The sequence below is a fragment of the Dermacentor andersoni genome, chromosome 9 (genome assembly GCF_023375885.2).
Source record: "Dermacentor andersoni chromosome 9, qqDerAnde1_hic_scaffold, whole genome shotgun sequence".
NCBI classification, from domain to species: domain Eukaryota; kingdom Metazoa; phylum Arthropoda; class Arachnida; order Ixodida; family Ixodidae; genus Dermacentor; species Dermacentor andersoni.
Genome location: NC_092822.1, coordinates 81790094 through 81808049, shown reverse-complemented (window position 1 = coordinate 81808049; position 17956 = coordinate 81790094). Strand labels below are relative to the sequence as shown.

General features: G+C 47.4%; 1 long non-coding RNA gene across 1 annotated transcript; it reads left to right on the top strand.

Moving 5' to 3' along the window:
- The first annotated feature begins 5824 nt into the window (after window positions 1-5824).
- Window positions 5825-13088, top strand: LOC129383982 (uncharacterized). The gene is made up of 4 exons (XR_008611749.1): window positions 5825-6089; window positions 8301-8465; window positions 10248-10374; window positions 12890-13088. It is a non-coding gene; the product is annotated as an uncharacterized lncRNA (long non-coding RNA).
- Window positions 13089-17956: the final 4868 nt, after the last annotated feature.

Here is a 17956-nt window from a genome sequence, read left to right as displayed (position 1 = left end):
CGGTTGTGCATATCCACTGCCAACTGCAGTAATTACGCTTGACCATGCGTGTGTGGTCTAATTGTATGAATATCGGGCTTCTGTTCTGGAGGCGATGTTTTCGAAGCCTGCCATATCTTGCAATTTTAGTGGTCATTTAAATATTTATCAGACATTCATCGGTGGAAAATGATCAGTTTTCAAAGTTCCGCATCCACTTAACGTTACAATGACGAAATTTAGGTAAACCCATTCAACAACGATCATTCCAGTGCTATAGCTGAACCGCCCTCCTTGCAGCTCCCGTAGACACTACCTCCACAGTTCGCGTAGTAATTGTATTATACTCTGTGACTAAAGCGACTTCGTTGTTGCACTGCACTCAGTGGCTGTTCCAGAAGTTATCGGCGAGAGTTCTTACGATGCAAGTATTGGTACCGACGCATTTAGCGTGCCCGCATATTCCCGCAGATATGCCCCGATTTCTCGTGCGCGTCTTGATAGAGTTGCTGAAGCTGCCGTTTCGCATCATTTTGCTCGGGATGCAGATTGTGGCGGCCAGTCTGCCCTCCAGGCTCCTTTCATGCGGGAACCTGTAGCTAGCCTTATCTCAGCGCCGTCTTTGAAGGCGCCCTATGGGATGGCTCTGCAATCTAAACAACCGACGACATCTGAAAGATTTCACCGATCTGCAACCTTCAAGAGGTGTAAATGGAACTGCTTGTAGCCTGACGTTGATTGTTCTTATCCTCATGATCCTTTGGCATCACATATACGTCACGCACTCGAGCTATCTCGCAGATCACACGAAACAATATAGTCATTATATGGGGAGTTTCCTATTCAATCGTATTTTTGCATACCCATGTCACCGTTCTTCTATCTGACCATCCATCTTGGTTCTAGGCTGCATAGCGAAGAAAAAAAACGATATTGTTGGCTACTATCGAACCAAGAATACCACTGCTGTAACATTAAAGTACTGCAGCCGGGAAGGCATGGCCTTTCTCACAAGAATTTCACCACAGGATGGCTTATGGCTTAGCATTTCGCACACATTCAATGCATGTCTGCACACATCTTCTTAGCAAAATACAACTAATTTCAAAACAAATTGGTCAAATAATTTTCTTCAGTCGACTGCCAAATAACGTAACATTTACATACCGGGTGATTTTTGACGTCCTAAAAAGTTTAAATCTACGTTGGTCTTTTACAGTATATTTTAGAAAACATTTGTTTGCTCTTAAGGCACATCCGCGTGCACATGATTTTCCAGGCAGGGCGACAGGTTTGCCGTCGCTGAGGGCGATCCATCGCTCTTGCTTGTCACGTCAGAAATTTCATGCCAGCCAGATATTCTCTTGTCACCCGGAATTCCACGTGGCAACTTTCACCGAGGTACAGCGAGGTTGCGCAACAACATGGCAGCAACCAGTCCGGGCTGGTCCGCTCTCTACTACCTCAATTCGCCTTAGCAGTTTGTCGTGGCAGCGAAAAGTAAATAGTAAAATTAGCTATCGCGTCTTCTCTTACCAAGGTGTGGCCAAAGTACCGGTGCTGTGCTGTGGTTATTTTGTTGATTGGTTGTTTACTTTAACACTCAAGCCTGAGGCTCCATTAAGAACCGCGAGAGCGTTTTGTAATTTACCCACCAGATGGCGCCACGCCGTTTCACGGTGGCCAAACAAAACGATTTTTACTGGCGAAGACATCATATACAAGAAGGTTTATATACATCTTGGTTTAAACATTGGCATCATGGTCAGCGCTGGGCAGCATCGAAGATTCATATTTCTTACATACTCATTGGGTACCTTGTATCTGTATCATAATACATCTGCCAAGACGTCTATAAGTATCTCGCTTATTTCCTGTACATTCTCAATGCGCGAATGTTGAAGTGCATATCTCACTGCTGTCTTCATTCATGTGCCTTCTCTGTGGAGAGTTCTGGAGAGGCGGGCGATATGTAAATTCTGAAAGCAGTGCCAGTCTGCGTGCAATTGTTTATTTGTGTAAAGAATAGCAGTGTGCACAATTATTTTTATCCACCAATAAGGCGGGTAATTGTACCAGACGTACATTTATAAGCTATGAGGAGTTCTGTGCACTAAAGCAAAGTTTCTTTAAGGAAGCTGAGACGTACTGGCACACCAACCGGCTCTAAATGTGCTCAGGCGCACTTACCGCCAACGACATTGACATTGCAGAGCAGAGCATGAAGGTAAATTGAACTGTACATCATTACAGTGTTGTACAGTGTTGTACATAGGTTGGTGTACTCACTCACCAGTACTCTGATTAGCACTTGCTCCCAAATAATTTCACAGGAGTAAGCGCTGGCGAGTTTCATTGGAAATGAATGGGATGAGAGTGTGTGGTGAGCTAAAGAGAGCGCGAACTAAATTTAGTGACGCCAGTGGTACTACCGCTGCGCCAATTGCATAGAAAAGCGCCGAGATGTGACCTCTCCTGCATTCTGCTGCATTGCAGCAAAATATGTGACATTTGCTCCACTCTGGGCAGAAATGAATGCCCACGCTTCCAAAAAACGAAACTACGTCCTCAAACGCCATTTTACCGCACCATCTAAAGTGACGTGGCGTGGAGTAGCAGCAGCGTTATCACCGTGATGGGCCGAGTCAAAGGATCGTAGTCGTGTTTCTTCCGTGGGATGCTGTCTACATTCAATGCATTCCCCCACGACGCATGCGTATTGCTTAGACAACGGGACAATCTCGATTTCTTGGCGGCAGCCAGAGATCGCGCTGACGCCGAGCCAGACTATGCGCTCTTGCCTGACCAATCTAAAACGGTGACCAAAGTTTCGGGCGCTGTATGCTGTCATGCACGCGCACGTTGGCGCAGACATGGCGGCCTTTATCAACTTTTCCGCTATTGAATTTGTCGCCTATCCCCCCCTTTTATTGACGTGGCGATTTCGCGCGTAAGAATGGCCTACAGCCGCTAACGAGATTCTGGTCGCTTCGGCAGAAAACAGCAATTTTCACACTTGCATGGATACTGAAGAAACGCCGATGTTTAAGCCTTGCTGTACCGTATAGGGCTGTGACGAAAATTCGCTGTCAGCTAACGCGGTGGTGGTCATGTCGTCACGACAAAATGACCTGCAATATGTTGTCCGGACCAGTAAACCTGCTTAGTTGATTCTGCATGAGATCACAGGCTTAAATGGCTGCCGGCCGGAAAACGAGAATGGGTACGCGGGTGACATCACGGTCACTACCGCGAACGCTTTCGCGAAGTTTCTTTTACTGCTTACGGAAGGCACTGATGATATAGCTCGCGTGTAGACAGATAGCTCCAAACTCAATTCGCTGATCACATCCTAATGCGACAGCGTTACATTTGCGCAGTCAAAGGTCATGCGCGTATCTGCGCTTCGCGACGGTGCGCGCCGCCAATCGAACCACGTGACGAAGCGAAAGCGAACCGCTTCGGCAAAGCCGACCATCACAGTATTTCAAATAGCTGGTGGCGTAAATCACAGCACAGGAAGAAATATGCCATTATTTCATGCCGCTGATGTTACCCTTCTTTCGAATGAGTGCTGCACTATAAATGATACATATATAGGAGCAAAATCGAGCTGAAGGTTTTTGAAACGGCTCTTAATTCTGCGCGTAGCACGTCCAACTGCTTCCTTGGTTTTTTAACCACACATTAGGACACCACCGCTTCGTCGCAGTCCACCCTAAAGTGTGCGATAAACAAAAGGGGGGGGGGTGCGGGGGAGGGTCATTTTATCAACCAATGAGCATTTTCTGCTTTCACATGCGATTTTCCAACTGTAAAAGCCCCAGATGATAAAGTTTGCAAGCGCTTTCGTAAACCTGTTCGGAAAGTCCATTTTAATGCTCAGAAATGCGTTTTTGGATGTTTCAAAAGCTGCTTTGAAATGGGTCGGGCCAGTAGCCTCACTGGTGACGGTGCTGCTTTTGAGTGAGCCCATTTCAAATCTCTCATGCCATTTCGATATCCTGGTGCACGCACGCTGCTCCGTGTGACGCTGTCGGATTGCTCTCTCTCAAGTGTCTTCGCGTCGGCTGCCGCGGAAAAACTTGTCAACGACACCCGCCTGCGAGAGCTGTATGTGCAGCAAAATCCGTCCTCCATCAATGGACGCTGTACCATGCTTCAGGTCTTAGAGGTGAGCCGCTGTTTAAGATTGGAGGGTCGCCACTGAACTCGAATATCTTTACGAACTCCAGAATCTCCCTTGTTTTTATGCCCTAGGTGCACGGGCATGCTAACCGTATTTAAGACGCACCTCAGTCCCGGCTGAACGAAGTTACACCCAGTTAGACGGAAAGTCTAACTTCTGCTGCTGCACTAATTATAGTCACTGCAAACTGAGGTTGGCCACCTGAGTTAGCTCAGTTAGCTCAGGTTAACAAAGCTAACGAAAAAAATGGCGGCATCCCATGCGGATGGGCGAAGACAGCGCAGCTCCCACGAAGGTGGTGGCCGAAACGCCTCCCTATAAAGGCGTGTCAACTGGTCTGCAACAAGTAATGCTGAATGGGCGAGTTGGAGCATCATATTTTTTCGTTGCTTTAGCGCAACTCAGTTTGAGTATGAAGTAAAATGGACAGGAGACAGGATGAGCGCTATCCTCTCATCTGTCCTTTTTAAATCCTTCATACTGCAAATGAGTTGCGCTTAAGCTGGACAAGAATATGGTCCGTACCAAGAACAGAGTCGTTAATACACATTTCGGAAGGCAGCTCCAACACGCGTAATGCCTGTATTCATGAAGAGATGGCGCCAGGCCGAAACGCCTGTCTGCCTGCCGGCGAATTCCCTTACGCAGCCAAGCAGCCTTCGCCAGAAGCTCTAAATCTTAAACAAGCAATACGGGCGAGTGCGAGAGAGAGACAAAAAGCTCTTTATCTCTCTCTTTCTCGCACTCGCGTGTATTGATTCACTAATCACGTTGTGACAGTTTGTAGCGACTGTGTTTGTGTGCATGTCTAGGCTGTCCGATGCGGAAACTCAATACGGCGCAAAATAAACGCTTGCGCGCAGCGTCTGTCGCTGCATTTGGGCCTAATATTATGTGTGTATCACATGGAGGACTTTCGGTTGCGGTAATATTCGGTCGGGATCGAATTTCTCGTTCGCGATTGCCTCCTCTGTGAAAGCTATGGGAGAGAGTCAATCGCTGTCAGGAATTTCTTGTCCAGGTAGGGCTCGATCGCGAACGCCGGTATTAAGTGAAAATATTGCTCCGACATGCAATTTGGATTGGTTGGCGCACACATAAGGCGTCTTGGATCCGATCTTAGTTGAAAAGCCACAATGCACGTCCTAGCAAGGTCACGCCAGGTAATTCTGTTGTTTTGAAAAGTAAGCTGGCCAGCGAACAATCAAGCGGCTGCGGAAACGCTTGCCCATTTTATCCTCAATGCATGTCTCTGCATTTTTATTGACTTTCTTTTACATCTGTTTGACTGCTTCAAAAAATTAGACAACCCCAGAAAGTCTGCTTTCTTTTCGAGTTCACCCTAAACATTTGACATTGTAAATATTGTTTATGTGCCCAAACAAGAGACACACGCAGGAATGACATACACAAGAAGCGTGAACAATCAACTTAGTCTTTTGATATGTCTCTTGACGCCACTCAAAACGGCGCTTAGCAGAACTCATCAACTTGCCTAAGAAGGAGTCCGATTGAGCTATATATGCATTGTGCGCATTCTCAATGCGCCGAATATTCAAGTGCACATCGCACTGCTCTCTCCTTTCATGTGCCTTCTCTGTGGACAGTTCCAGAGAAGCGGGTGATAGGTAAATTCTGGAAGCAGTGCCATTCTGCGAGCATTTTCTTTCTTTGTGCAATACACAGCACTGCATGCAATATTTTTTTTTTTACTCCGATAAGGCAGGTAATTGTATTAGATTTACATCTGCATGCCGTGAGAAGTTTTGCGCACTAAAGGAAATTTTCTTTTAGGAAGCTGAGACGCAGTGGCACATCAACCGGCTCGAAAGGTATTCAGTGGCCGTCTTATTGGCAGCTCTGCTCATTTTTGGGCACACTTCCTGTCATCAACAGAGGCCTTGCGGAAGTGAGAATGGAGGTAATTTGAACTGTTTATCCTTGGAGTTCTATGCATGGGTTTGTATATAGTCACTCATCAGTACTCCGACTCGTAATTGCTCCCCACTCATTTCGCAGGAGTGAGTGCTGGCGAGTTTCACTGTAACTGAATAGGATGAGCATGTGTGCTAGTTAATGAGAGTGCGAACGAAATTCAGTGATAGCAGTGGTACTACCGCAGCGGTAATTTCACAGAACAGCGCTGAGAGGCGAACTCTGCTCCATTCTGCAACATTTCAACAAAATATGAGAAATTTGCTCCACTCTGTGCAAATATTGTTGATGGCGCTTCAAAAAATAAATAAATGAAACTATGTCCTCAAGCGCCATTTTACCGTACCATACAATGCGACGTGGCCTGGTCCAGCTGCTGCATCATCTCTGTGGTGGGCCAAGTCAAGAGATCGCGCTCATATTCCTTCCGTGGGAGGCTGACTATATTCAACACCTTACACAGGACGCCTCCGTGTTTCTTAGCGAACGGGACAACCTCGATTTTCTGGCGGCAGTGGGCGATCGCGCTGACACCGAGCAAGACTATGTGCTCCGCCATGGCCAATGTAACACGGTGTCCGAAGTTTCGGATGCTGTACGGTGTCTCGCACTCGCACATTGGCGCAGACATGGTGGCCTTTACCAACTTTTCCGCTATTCAATTTGTGGCCTATCCCCCACTTTTATTGAAGTGGCGATTTCACGCGTAGGAATGGCCCACTGCCGCTAACAAGATTCTGGTCGCCTCGGTTAGTAACCAACAACTTTCGTCGTTGGTTACTAACGAGGCGCAGCTGGTTAAACCTTGTGTCGTGTACTGCAGTGGCAAAAATTCGCTGCCTGCTAAGACGGTGGTATGCAGGTTGTCGCGCCGAGATGGCCTGCAAGATGTTCGGACCAGCAAACCGCTTAGTTGATTGCGCCTGAGATCACGGGCTTCACTGGCTGGCGACCGGAAAACGAGATTGGGTCCACGGGTGACATGACGGCTCCTACAGCGAACGCTTTCGAGAAGTTCTTTTTTTCTTTCTGCCTATGTACGGAATGACGAAAGCACGCGTGTAGACAGAAAGCTCCAAAGTGAATTCGCCGATCACAGCGTATTCGGACAACGTTACGGGTGCGCCGTGATAGTTGATGCGCGCACATCTGCACTACGCGACGGTGCGCGACGGACATCGAGCCGCATGACGAGCGAAAGGGAAACACTCTGGCAGTGTAGACCATCACAGTACTTCAAGTAGCTGGCTGTCAGTGAATCACAGCACAGGGGAAAATATGTCATTATTTCATCATGCCGCTGACCTCAGTTATATTAAAATGAGCGCTCCATCTCAAATTGCGCTTAAATTTATTATATAAATTATGGGGTTTAACGTGCCAAACCCGCTTTCTGATTATGAGGCACGCCGTAGTGGAGGACTCCGGAAATTTTGACCACCTGGGGTTCTTTAACGTGCACCTAAATCTAAGTACACAGGTGTTTTCGCATTTCGCCCCCATCGAAATGCGGCCGCCGTTGCCGGGATTCGATCCCGCGACCTCGTGCTCAGCAGCCCAACACCATAGCCACTGAGCAACCACGGCGGGTTTATGGGGTTTAACGCGCCAAAACCACTTTATGATTATGAGGCACGCCGTAGTGCTGGATTCCGGAAATTTGACCACCCGGGGTTCTTTAACGTGTACCTAAATGTAAGTACACGGGTGTTTTCGCATTTCGCCCCCATGGAAATGCGGCCGCCGCGGCCGGGAATAAAAGATACTCATTTAGGACTGAGGTCACGCTGAAGGTTTTCAGACGTGTTCTGAACTCTGCACGCAGCACGTCCAAGTGCTTCCGTGGTTTTTTAAGCACACATTAGGATACCACCGCTGCGTCGCTGTCAACAGTAAGAACTGTAATTTGAAAAAAAAAAGGGGGGGGGTGCGTTCATTTTTAGTGTTTACGTTTCTCAACCAGTGACCACTTACTGCTTTCACATGAATTGCCCACTGTAAAATCCCCATGTAACATCGTTTGCAATCGCATTCATAAACGTTTTCGGAAAGTCCTTTCTTACTTCTCCGAAATGCATTTTTGGCAGCTGCAAAAGCTGCTACGAAATGGGTCGGGCCAGTAGCATCACTGGTGACGGTGCTGCTTTTGAGTGAACCGTTTTCTAATCTCTCATGCAATGTCGATATCTTGGTGCAGGCATGCTGCTCCGTCTGACGCTGTCGGACTGCTCTCTCTCTCTCAAATGTCTTCGCGTCGGCTGCCGCGGAAAAACTTGTCATCGACACCCGCCTGCGAGAGCTGTACGTGCAGCAAAATCCGTTCTCCACCAATGGACGCTGCACCATGCTTCAGGTCTCAGAGGTGAGCCACTGTTGAAGATTGAAGGGTCGCCACTTGACTCGAATATCTTAGTCAGTTGCAGAATACGCATGCTTTTTGATACCCTAGTTGCACGGGCATGCTAACTGTATTTAAGACGCACCTCAGCCCGGCTGACCGAAGTTACACCCACTTAGACAGAAAGCCTAACTATGGTCATTCCACTAACCACGGTCCCTGAAAACTGACGTTGGCGATCTGAGTAAGCTCAGGTTAACAAACTAACGAACAAACTGGTAGCACTAATGCGGTGGATGAAGGCAGCGCAGCTCCCACGAAATGTCTTCCCGGAGGCGTGTCAACTGGTCTGCTGTATGGGCGAGTTGGTGCGTCATATTCGTTTGTTGCTTTTGCCAACTCAGTTTGAGTATGAAGGGAAGAGGACAGCTGACAGGATGAGCGCTATCCTTTCCATTGTCCTTTTTCCTTCATAGTGAAACTGAGTTGCGCTAAACCTAGACAAGAATATGGTGTGTATCAAGAAGAGAGTCGTTGAAACGCATTTGGAAAGACAATTTCGCCCCGCGGCGCTCCAGCACGCGTGATGCAGCCATTTACGAAGAGATGACGCCGGCTGGAAACGCACGCCTGCCGGCCTGCGAATTCCCATACAGAGCCAAGTAGCTTCACCAGAAGCTCGAGAACTTAAACAAGCAATCCGGCGAGTTTGATAGAGAGAGAGATAGCTCTTAATATATATATCTCTGTCTCTCTTGTACTCGGCGGTATTGCTTCCCTACACACATTATGACAGTCTGTAGCGACTGTGTTTGTTTGTATGTGCAGGATGTCTGATGCGTAAACTCAATACCGAGTAAAATAAACGCTCGCGCGGAGCGTCTACCGGCGCATTTGGCCTTATGTGTGTATCACACGGCACACTTTCGATTTTCGTAATATCAGATCGGGATCGGATTTCACGGTCGTGATTGCCTACTATGCGAAAGCTATGAGAAAGAGTCAATCGCTGTCAGGAATTTCTTTTCTGGGTCGGGCTCGATTGCGAACACCTGTATTAATCGAACATATTGGTCTGACAGGAAATTTTGGTGGGTCGAAGCACACACAAGGCGTCTTGGATCCGGTCTTAGATTGAAAGTGACAATGCACGCCCTAGCAAGGTCACGCCACGGCAATTCTGTTGTTTTGAAATTTAAGGTCGTCACCGAACAATGAAGCGACTGCTGCTGCGGACACGTGTGCGTATTTCATCCTCAGTGTCTGCATTTTCACCGGCTTTTCTTTTACACCTGTTTGACTGCTTCAAAAGATCAGGCAATCCATACCTCAGAAAGTCTGCCATTTTTCGTGTTCGCACTCAACCTCTGGCATTGCAAAGATTGTTTATGTGCCTAAAAAGAGACATACGCAGGAACAACATACACACAAAGCGCCAGCAATCAACTTAGTGTTTTGATATGCCTCTTGAAGCCGCTCAAAACGATGCCTAGCCGAACTGATGAACTTGCCTAAGAAGGAGTTCGATTCATCTGTATATACAATGTGCGCATTCTCAATGCCCGGAATTTGCAAGTGCATATTGCGCTGCTGTCTTCTTTCCTGTACCTTCTCTGTGGACAGCTCCAGACAGGTGGGCAATATGTAAATTCTGAAAACAATGCCAGTCTGTGTGATTTTTTTTTATTTGTGTAATAAATAACAGTGCATACAATTCTTTTTTACGTCAATAAGGCGGGTAATTATATTGCAAGTACATTTGCATGCTGCGACGAGTTTTGTGCGCTAAAGGAAAGTTTCTTTTAGGAAGCTGAGACACAGTGGCACATCAACAGGCTCGAAAGGTATTCAGTGGCCGTCTTATTGGCAGCTCTGCTCATTTTTGGGCACACTTCCCGTCAGCAACAGAGGCCTTGCGGAAGAGAGAATGGAGGTAAATTGAACTGTTTATCCTTGGAGTTCTATGCATAGGTTGATATAGTCACTCATCAGTACTCCGACTCGTACTTGCTCCACGCTCATTTCACAGGAGTTAGTGCTTGCGAATTTGATAGGAACTGAATGGGATGAATAGGTATCTTGGTTAATGAAAGTACACACGAAATTTGGTAACGGTGATTTTGGGTGGACCTTCTATTTTCTCATGCCGTGTCGACGTCCTGGGGCAGGCATGTTGCTCTCTCTGTCGCTGACGGACTGCCGTCTCTCTCAAATGTCTTCGTGTCGGTTGCCACGGAAAAACTTATCACCGACACCTACCTCCAAGAGGTATACGTGCAGGAAAACCCGTTCTCCACCAGTGGACGCAGTGCCGTGCTCCAGGTCCTAGAGGTGAACAGTTGTTTCAGGTTGGAGCGTCGCGACCTAATTCGAATTTCTACGGAAACTGCAGAACTTGCACGCTTTTTAGGCGAATATCTTCCATGCTATTCCGTAGCACATTTCACAGTGCGGCAGTCAGGACCCCAGTGCAATGTCCTACGCGGTATCAGATGTGGAAGAACATCCAACAAGGCAACCTGCGTCTGAATCCTATATTTTTGCCTCGGAGCCTAATTATGAACGCTTACAATTCAATCTCCGTTTATGAATCAAATGTTCTCTTCTGAGGTGAATATCAACGATTACAAGATAAAACGTGGGGGATGCTCAGAACTACGAATGTGAAAGCGAGAACCGGCTCGTCATGCACGACTGGCAGCCGCCTCTCTCTCCATCAATTCTGCATTCCCAGAATGCGTGACGTTGCATTAATGCCGCATTTTGCTCTCGTCGAGCCGCTGCCGTATAGCTTCATCCATAGCCGCTTCCTCCCGACGGCGGTTACGACGAGCGGCATTTCGAGCCGCTGCAGCCTCTTCCGGCGTGGCGTACGTTCTGTCTTCCCCGCCAGCGATAGGGCCTGGTGCAGCGTCAGCCACAGCGTTGTGCATTGAAGCTCTGCGCTCACGCGGCGACAAGTTACGCGATCGCGCTCCGAGCGTGCTGCCGCCAATCACTGGCTAAGATAAACTGCACAACTAAGTTTCTTTCTATTCAAGGAAAATTCAAGAAAGGTAATTTTTATTTAAAACATTTTGTTTATTACGTTTTAAGGCGCATTCGGGGCTGTGACGCAAGCTGCGTGGTCGGATGTGTTTTTGATTGACATTTCATAGTGACGACGCCGTCGTCGACCGTCACTACCGTTGTAGAAAAAACTGGCGAAATTCCCATTAACAGCTCCGGTCCAGGCACCATTCTACACTGGTAGCAAAAATATTGGGGTGGAAAAATTTTGCAAAACATAGTTATTCACCGGCGTGACGCTACTGAACAACCAAAGGGATTTTTTTTAATTATGCGAATCTTTTCAGCGCTAAGTTGCCGCTTAGTTTAGCTTGTCGTGTCTGGCAAAGACGTGATCATGTTGTCAGGCCGGATTGACTCAGCCGCCAGACCGCCAACGCCGCAACACCGGTGTCGGTCAAGAAACAGTGTTTTCACGCCGGTTTTTATTAAGGAATAGGACGCGAGCGACCTTAATTTAAGAGCATCATCCAAGCTCACCGGTGAGCCTTTTTTAGGATTAATCGGAAGAAAGCGCTGTTTTATGACGGATGCCGGGACGGGGATGGGGGCGTTTGACGGCTGTGCGGATCCAGCCTCACTCTGTTATGATTGAAGAATAAAGCACTGCAAATGCATGAGGTAGGAAGTTGTTCATACATGAACTTTTCTCCAGAAAAAAATTAACGCTCACAGCCTAGTGATAGCGGCAAAACACAAGAGTCATTCGTCAAAATCTGGTCTACGGACCAAACACGCAGGCGACTTATGAATATCACTTATCTTACAATTCACCGTAACGGCTGGTGCTTGTGTAAGCTCCCGAATGTTTGCTAATATTCGCTTCGCGCACGATATTTGATTGGATGAAGATTCTTTCGCTACAAAATTGGCGTCAACATTCGTGGAAATTTCTATTGACGAAAACGCGTGTTGGCGCCGAGCGATACCGTTGTAGCACATAGAAAGAGATGTGATAGTTTCGGATCAATATATGTACCTTTGCGCAGTTTCTTGTTATATTATGTTGCACCATAATTAAACCATGTTTCATCGGTTGTGTTTCGCATAAATCTCCTCTAATGTCTTGGTACCTGTGTCATTCGAACATTCCTCTAAAAATATTCTCAACGTTTCCGAGGTCATAGCCAGTGAGATTCTAGATTACTGTCCTCGTCAAGATCTGTTTTGAAACGCTGCAGCGGTTACGCACCGAATTAATATACATAGAAATGTTAAACTGAAACAGAATAGAGTCCTTGATTTTTTTACCTTTGTATATGTGCGTCAGCTGTTGGACATACGCAACTTCTGCTAACGGAAGATATTAAAAAATGCAACAGATGCAGTTGCCTTACTTGGAATGTAGTTGTTTTTAACCTTGGATCTTTATACTTCAGTGACACCACAGATGCGGACAGTGGAGATATAGTCAAGCAGAAGCCTCCAGAGGAGCCAAAGCCATCTCACCGGACTAGAACAGCCACAGCCAGAAAAAAAGGAACACTACTACTCCTGTGGAGGCACTTGGGAAGGAATACAAGGCTGGAAAGACAGACGCGTTTTGAAAAAGCAATGACATATAATGGTGTTGTAGAGGCATCCGCTGCCAATAATAAATGAGCTATTTTGCACATTATAGAACGATATTTTTATTAAGGATGTGGTAAAGTGAGTTTCAAGCCTCAATGCGTTATCCAACAATACTTCACATTATAGAGTCTACAGGAAGATAGTGCTCTACTAACGCAATGAAACACTAGCACTGTTGTTGAGCAAAGGTTTTCCACCAATTTTCAGTATACCCGCCGTGGTTGCTCAGTGGCTATGGTGTTGAGCTGCTGAGCACGAGGTCACGGGATTGAATCCCGGCCATGGCGGCCGCATTTCGATGGCGGCGAAATGCGAAAACACCAGTGTACTTAGATTTAGATGCACGTTAAAGATTCCCAGGTGGTCGAAATTTCTGGAGTCCTCCCCTACGGCGTGCCTCATAATCAGAAAGTGATTCTGGCACGTAAAAGCCCATAATTTAATTAATTTTCACTACGCGCAGCCAAACTTTGGTAAGCGATGAGATTTTAATCGTTGCTAACGGTATTCTCAGCACGAGTGTCGTCTTTTGCCTCAAATAGATCTCTCTTCATTGCCCATGTGCGATACACACAGCGCATGTTAATCACACCTGTAGTGCTTGATTGCAGCAGAGTCAATAAAGTAAAATCTGCGAAACATTTGCTTGAACAGTCGAGAAACGCATTCCAGCAGTCCACTGATACTGGCACTTGTCGCTTTTCCTTATGCCGTATACCCGTGACCTGAGAACTATGGTAAGATGTCAACAATACTGGAAGTAGCGAGGATGCATACTGTCATGATTAACCACACGCACCTGTCGTCACTATAACCTGGAATAGGGGTCCTAACGAAGCACCCTGTCGATGGGAAAAATTCGACGACAACATCAATAGCATTGTTCCTGTCGTTACACGCTTTTTATTGCAGCAAATACGCAAACTGCGTTGAAGTACGACTTTAAGAATTCAGCCGGCTTATTAGTTTCTATGTGCGACATCCTTGAGAACACTCTCACCAGCGCTTTTTGGCAAAAGCTGGCTGCGATGCGTTATTGCCAATCCACGTTTGGCCATTCGATGGCTTCCCCGCTTGTGCATGCTGTTTAACATGTTCAGCACTAGCTCAGCGCACACATCTACCGAAGGTCCATGCAAGTCAAGATCTGTGAACACAAGAATGGATACTGCTGCCAAGATAGCTTAGGGCGACCAAGCACGTCTTCTAGGCACTCAATCACGTGGGCCTTCCTGGAGAATCGGGTAAGAATTAACGCGGACCATTCGTAGCAATCCGCAAGATCGCTGAACACCTAGCGTTACTGTCGGCAGAACCGTCTAAATTCGAAACAATAATAGACAGTTTTAGTATAGCGTAAGGCAGCATACGCAGATTTAGTGTTAGCGTTGCGTGCACCACATTGCGTATGCGCTGTACGTAAACGGTGCTGGAGCTCTTGCGCACGTACGCTATTTTCGAGATTTAGCGGTGAACGGTATGCCTTACATACGGCAACTTGGCGGCGCCAGTCGAAGTGAGAGCTACCCGCTTCGGATCTATCGAGTCGTCGGCCTGCACTGTTCGGCTCATTCGTTCCCCACTAATTCTCGTGTTTGCTTTAGATTTGTGTGATGATGCTTCGACAGCGGCTTACAGGTGACAAATGGGCGTCGTTTACGATATACGTTCTCGATTAGCGGCGCAGTAGGCTTAACGAGAAGGTTTGCTTATGTTTGCTCACGTTTGCTGTATCCGCCTCGAGATGGCGCCCAAGTGTATTTCGCTCGTTCGCTTGGTGTAAAGCCGCATGTCAAGCCGATGCATGTCACGTTTCCCGCGGAAAAACAAACTAGTGTGGTCGGTGCTGTGGTCACAATGTGTGTGCATTTACTAACGACGACGACATGAACCTCCAGAAGGAGGTTTTCGCCTTGAACCCATTCGGACAGACGTCCAGATGGGCGTCCGTTGCAAAAAAGTGGAAAGAAGTGGGAAATCCGCTTTCTGGAAACGAAATTGCCGGCGAAACGTCCCCTCCGGAATAGCCTCGATGTTGAGCAGGCCGCTTCTTGAGGACACGTACAACCTTCGCGGTCGCTCTCATCCCCAAAGCATGGGGGTGTCTATGTCATCCCAACTTAAGAAGGACAGGTAATATGGGTGCCAGAGAACACTCGATCGCGGCATGCTAAGAATAATCGGTGTGTTTCGCGACCCTCAATATAACAACACTGAAACCAACGACATGCATGCGTAATTAACGCAGCGACTGTGGCTTTGGATAAGCTTGACTTAGGGATACACTTGCGGATTTGCCATTATATCAGCTCGACATTTCATGTGGATTTGGCTTTCCAGTACTTTGTGTTTTTACGTCTAGATGGCGCCGTATATGGTTGCGTTAGAGTTAGCGTTTTGCTCCGTTCCGCTATTCTAAAACACTACCGTGTGCCTTGCAGTGCAGCCTTCCTTCGCGTTAGCGTTGCGTCGAACGCTAACGCTAACGCAAGCATTGTACGCTATACTAAAGCTTTCTAATGTCTTGGCTTACGATGTCGTCACAGTATGCCTCCGAATGCGATTTCTGTCGACTCTTGCTAGCTTCGCTGTTATTTCACTAGATCGTTATGCTGTTTGTCACAGTCAGCCCACAAGCTCAATCACCTTGCAAGGCAGTGAAAAGCAAATAAGTTTATTGTTGAAACAAGCAGCGACGATAACAATGTTTAGTGGCGACTTAGCGGTAAATGCGAGAAGAATGCACGCGAATTACGTCCCATGTCTTTAAGATCCCGGATTCATGATTTTAACCTCGTCAAATACACGGCAAAATGCTCTTCAGGAGCTCACTATACATCCGTCCTTCTTTTTGGAAGAGTGAAGAGATATGTATAATGCGAAGAGCGAAGGGCGTATGTATAATGCATCGGACCATCGTCCGTTGCATCATACATACATACATACATACATACATACATACATACATACACACGGAGCCCCAGTGGCCAAGGTTGAGCGCATGTTTGGGCCGCTAGGTAGGTGTACGTTCCTGGCCGTGATGCCTTCATGGGCGTTCCACTATCTTCATTCTACTTTCCTTATCTTACCGCGGTATTCAGAAAGGCATCTGAATTTGAAGCCAATACTTGACTTGATAGAAATGACACCTTGTGCGAACGCGCACAAGACGCTCTTCGCGTTTGTTTTCCAACGTTCACGACAGGCGTCATTTAAATCAAGTCAATCGTGGCCTTCAAGATAAGATGCACTTCTGAATAGGGTGGGGGGGTTACCCATGTCATGCACTAGCCGTCATGCATTGCATCTCAAACCAGGGACCGAATTTGTCTAATAGGTTGCGTCGCTAGCTGTTTGCTCGGGGTGGTAAATGCCGTCGTGGTCGGTGAATCGTGGTCATTCTCTTTGTTATCGTACACTTGTTACGTCGTCGCCATCGCACCATCGCCGTAGTAATTTTACGTATTAAATATCGCAATACGATTACCAATCGTGCACAAGCAATACATAATTCGTTGAGTGTTAATCTTGCTGTGTTTCCGACTTCCCTTTGCTACATTTATTTTAGAAGACCCAGTTTAGCGTATTTATGTGCATCATCGCAGCGTAGATACTTTGCCGTAAAGGTAGGTATAAAAGCAAGCAGTAAATCTATATTAAGAATGTTCACAGACTTAAACGAGAGATGCGCAATAAATCACGATAATCTTATGTCACCTTTTGTGCAATCCCCGTGGCGACGTGCCATCCCCGTGTACACTTCTCTACGGCAATGGTAGGTGGTGGTACCAACTTTATTGAGATTCTGCTCAGTTATGATCTGGCAGGCCCGAGTCTTAGGATGGCCCCTCATGAGGAGCGACCCTTTCGGTTCAGGCAACGAGTGCTTTTTGTAGTTTTTGATCCGGCGTTCTGAGCAGCTCCTCCCATGTCTGTTGTGAGAGAGCTGGCAGGAGCGACTTGGGAGAAGGTAAGCCCTCGCAGTCCCAAAGAATGTGTTTTTGGGTAGCCAATGTTTGATTTGTGCAGTTTTCACATATTGGGTTCCATTGCCCGTTGGTAATTACGGCCAGCCAATGTGGGCTGGGGAACGACTTTGTTTGGATTCGACGCCGGATCGAGGCTTGCGCTCGCGTGAGGCTTGCGTTTGGAGGCGGGTAGATTCGCCTTTTTTGCATGTAGTAGTTTGCTATCTCGTGGTATGTCGTCGGTGCCTCATCTATGGGACCCGAGTCTGAGGGGCAAACCTTCCGGTTGATTAGACCTAGGGCTACCCAGTGCGCCTCCTCATTCCCTTGATTACCCGAATGGACACTGTTCAACACGAGTTCAACAGTATTTTCATTTGTAAAGTCCCGTCGAACCCGCACTGCACAGACGCCTATGTTGCCTCTCGAAAAGTTGAAGATTGCACTTTTGGAGTCGCTTATGATAGTTTGCACGGAGGAATTCATGATGGAAAACTTGGAGGACGCTTAAGCTTCGCCTTCAAGAGTGGAACACGATAGCATTATCGCACCCGGTTCGCACCGCCCACTCATTCGCTCGGCATGCTCTTGAGTCACACAAAGACGAAACGTGCACCTGAGCAAGCGGAACGAACCAAAGAACTCGGTGTCTCGGAGGGAGAAACGATCTACGCGAGCCAAACGCCGTGATCGGCACGGACAGCCGGGCCGCGACGCGCCATGAAGGCGGACGCGATCATGGGGCTGACACCTCGATGGGATCGTCCTCTATCTCGCTTGGGAGCACCACGCAGACGCATGAATCCTCGCCAGCAGCACGGCACACATCGCATTGGACGCTTTCCCACCAGACGCGCTACGGCGCAGCGATCACGTCAGAGGCGTCCCGCATTGGACGCTGCACCT